Here is a 4,493-nt window from a genome sequence, read left to right on the forward strand (position 1 = left end):
TGTCCTGTATACCAGTGCTTTGACATCCAGGATCCTTCTGATGCTAGAGAGACTACCCGCCATCCATAAGCCATTCTCTAGATGTGGTGAGTAACTAAGCTGGCAAGCATTTTGTCCAAACAGGAACCAACTGATCCAAAGCCCACACCCTGCCCTGCATCCTTCTTACATTCCAGACTGCTGGCACCCGGTCTACTCACCCCAACGTCGAGCATCTGAGCACTGGTCATAGCCTTCCTGCCACAGAGCCATGGAACCCATCCAAAGCCAGTGTCATCTATGTCCCCTGTCCCCTATTCCTTCTTGCAGAAAACAGTTTTGAAGCTCTTCCTCCTTCATTTGCCTCCGGTCCCTGGAATGAACTGAGCATTTTCCGGTACACACACTGCCCCCTCTCCACTAGGATCAGGTACCACTACCACCTGTGGGAACCCTGCACGATAAAATGTCTTTCCTAGCGGTCAGTTCCTAATCTGTGGATCACAGATTTTCGACTAATCCGCTGTTGTGTTTACGTAACAAACATTTACTTACCTGTTTTATATGTGTATGTGTGTAGTTGGGTAGATATATGCATACCACATGCATACGGGAGCCTGCAGAGGTCAGAGGAGGGAACCAGATTCCCTGGCAACGAAGTTGTAAGAGCCTCGTTTACCTGCATCGTTGACCTCTGCAAGAGTGGTGAGTACTCTTAACCATTGGTCTAGCTCTCTGACTTCCATGGCACTTACTTTTAAGCCAGGATGTTACCATGTAGCCCAGGTTAGCCTCCCAAGCCTCCTGCTTCTGCCTCCTCCCAAGTACCGGGATTACATATGGGCATTACCATGTCCAACGTAATACACCACGTTTTAAAGCAGAGGTAAGGGGCTGGCTAGGGGGCACAGTGGCTAAAGGAGCCTGCTGCTGAGTCTGACAACCTGAGCTTAATTCTTGTGACACACACACATGCATGCAAATAAAATAAGTCTAAACCCAAGACAGCCCCTTCCACTTCATGAAGTCTACATTTTTTCCCAATACACCATTGAGTAAAATGAATGTTGAAAGAAACCACGCTGTTTCTGGCTTTGTGTGTACCTGACATCCTGCTCAGCCCCGTGTGGGAAGCAGCCTCTCTAGACTGAAAGTTTGCGTGCATTTGTTCTGGGGCATTTGTGCTCCATGGTGGGTTAACTTTAAAGGATCGTGAAGGAATTGGTCTGGCTAGAAAGAACCTGATGTGTCTGAGTGTACAACATTCCGGAAGGTAGCTTTGAAAAGAAAGAACTCAATGGAGAAGGGTCCTTTGGGTGGTATGAGGGCACGAATGGGGAGCAAGGGGGGACAACAGGGAACCTGGACAAGCTTCAGCTAGTGTACCATCTATCAAATTTCACCTTGCTCCTCAAAAGGCCGAGTGAGGGGCTGGGGCTGCAGCGAGACAGGCCCCCAAAGAAGAAGGCTTCTACTGGACCCAGCGCAGAGAAGCCAAGACTAGCCAAGGGAGCAGGGCAAGAAAACCTGCCAACAGCACCTGCCTTTCCTGGCTCTCGGCCTGGAACTCTGGAAAGAGGATGAGCGGGTGACTGGGTTGGGGGGAGGGGACCAGGAACAGAGTGGATTAAAGGCTGGCTGTCCCCAGAGAGACCCAGGATGGCCGATAACCCTGTATGGCTTGGGTGAGTCCTAGGTCTTTGAAGCTGAATACTAGACTGCGGGAGAATAAGAGACAAGGCAGAGGTGAGAGAGCGGCTCCCTCCACCCTCAGTACTGAGCCACTGCTTACCACCCGGCAGTATCTTCCAGCCCCTGCTGAAAGCAGCTCTGCGATTCCTGTTTTATGGCCTCTGCCAAATGAAGCACAAATTTAACTACATCACTTCCCCAACAGGACAGGGGAGAGGATGGGGGTGTCGTGCTGGGCTCCTTCAGCCCCCTAATCTAATCACTGGTGTGGGTCATTTCAATTACGGACAGCAGAGAGCAGTGGGGGACGTGGCTGCTCATAAAAGTATCATGCTGGGGCTCAGCTAATTATGAAGTTTTCACTGGCTCTGCAGGTAAATAACTCAGAACCGAGCAGTGGCAACATCTGAAGAGTCAGAACCGGGGACCGAACAGGACATAGACAAGACAGGAATAGACAGGCATGGACAAGGTAACAAGGAGAATAAGGCGGGGCTCCTGGACAGAGGGTGAGAATTCAGGGCATAGAAGGAGGCCTGTCCTTCCCAAGGAAAACACACAAGAGCTTGAGTCTGTCCTGGGCTCACTGTCCACCACCCAAGGACTCTGTCTTGAGGCCATACTCCTTTCATGGCTACTCTGTCTCTGTGTCTCCTGGTTCTCACCCTCCTACCCTGGGATTGAGGTCAGGGTGAGTTGCTAGGTATGGAGATTTCAATGCTAAAAGGCTCAACTTCTTTTTCTACTGCCCCTCTAGGTTGTCTGCAAAAGGTGGTAGGTGTATCCTCGGGGACAAGTGACTCCCTCTGTCACCTTGCAACACAAAAAGGCTGGGGGGGGGTGGCCCCCTTGGTAGAGTGTTTCTCTAGAATGAACAGGGCCCTAGATTTATTCCACAGTATCATATAAAACCAGGTGTGGAGATGCATGCCTGTAATCCTAGCGTTTAGGAGGTAGAGGCGGGAGGAACAGAAGATCAGTGTCATCTTCAGAAGAATAGCAAGTTAGAGGTGAGCCTAGACTGCACAAGATTCCATTTTTAAAAAAAAAATCAAGACAACAAAACAAACAAACAATAAAACAAACAAACAAGCCAGGCTACCAGGTCACCAGAGCAACCCTCTGAAAGTTATCTTGAGATATTAGGATGAACGAGAGGCTTCTTGGCAAGCCTGGGGTGTGCTTTTCTCTTTGTATTCTAGACATCACCCTGGAGCTGTGATTTCTTAGATTATGGGGGACAGCAGATGGCAGGAGCAGTTACAGCTGGGAGAATCCCATTTTTGTTATGTTCCTCAGTTTCCTTCCTTTCTGAGACAAAGCTCATGACAAGGATGAGGATGTAGAAGGACTAACCTAAAGCTGTTCTGTCAAGCAGGATTGCTGGCAAGCATGCTCTTTCTAGGACAGCCCACACTCTCCCAAAAGCTCTATAGAGCCGTGGGCTCACAACGCTGCTGCTTTGGACAGCAGATCTGACCCCGGGGCTACCAGTTGATATTAGGGCTATGGAACTCTAGACAGAGGGAGTCTAGTTAGCACTCAGGTTCCACCAGGAAAGGACTGCTTCTTAAATAATGTTATAAGGACCCTGGGTCACTGGGGTTGTAATAAAAGTGAGCTAGGCTGGATGTTGAATGGGAAATCTCTTTCAGGGTCCTTCACTACAAAGGGGACAGTTGGTGGCATCAGCCCTTGAACTTTAGATCCTATATTAAGGTCACTCCTTGGGAGAAGCAGGGTCTAAACTTAAATCCTGGTAGAGATTGCTGGAAACCAGACCCCATACCAAAGGCTCCATACCGGAACCTCTCTCTGTTGATAGCAGGCAGGCTCCTGTTTATTTTGTCATCTGTTAATGACTTTTTAAAATGTCATTAAGTTGTTTCATTTTGCTCTCAGAACTCTGTGACATGGGCGATAGTAAATATTTATAGCATCAATTTCAGTAAGTCAAATTGTAGTCTGAGAAATGAAGTCCAAGCTCCCTGGGGTAAGCAATGATGGAACCAGGACCAGAATCAGGCCTCCTGGCTCCGACTCTGGCACTTTCTCCAGTATGCAGTTAGTGGGGAGGAGGCTCCACAGTCAGGCCTTTCTTAACTTTCCCTCTGTTGATGGGGGAGGAAGTGGAGGAGGCCAGGATCGTTGTGGAGGCTAACCCAGAGCACTGCTGAGGCAAAGAGACCAGTGGTCGAAAATAGGAAGTGAAGAAAGAAACAGGTGGAGTTTGCATGGACACTTCCTGTTCACAAACTTTTTGCCTACCCCATTTCATTAACAGCAGCAGTGGAATTTCATGGGCAATTGGCACTGAGCACTAACTGGGAGGTAATGAAAGAGGGAGTGTATAGGTAAAGGCTGTTGGAATTTAAATCCTTTTTCTTCAGGGTGGGGAGAAGAGGGCAGATTATTTTAAGGCAATTTTAGTCCTGGAATAGGTTCCTAGAAAACAGCTTTGGACTTGCACGGCCTGTGCTGGCGGCATCAGAATTGACAGCCATCTCTAAGCCTTGCTCTGTCTTTCTGCCCACCAGCCTCCTGAAGACTACCCTCCATGAGGGGTGGAGAAGTGAATGCCTGGGGACTGAGCTCTGACCTTGAGTAGATTTTGTTCCTCTGACTTGGGAAAGCACATCAGATATGAGTTCATCAAGCAGTGAGCTAGCATGAAGTGTTTTGCAATTATTACTGCATAATCCCTACATGGAGAACTCCGGGGCCCTGGGTGAGCTTGGTATGGGGGAACGCAGAAAGAAAAAACAGAAAGCAGAAGCCCACACTCACACCAAAGACTCAGACCAGAATCCATCTCTGTTGAT

The sequence above is a fragment of the Microtus oregoni genome, unplaced genomic scaffold, assembly GCF_018167655.1.
Source record: "Microtus oregoni isolate MIOR12 unplaced genomic scaffold, Mior012 000055F_ref0000237, whole genome shotgun sequence".
Lineage (NCBI taxonomy): Eukaryota > Metazoa > Chordata > Mammalia > Rodentia > Cricetidae > Microtus > Microtus oregoni.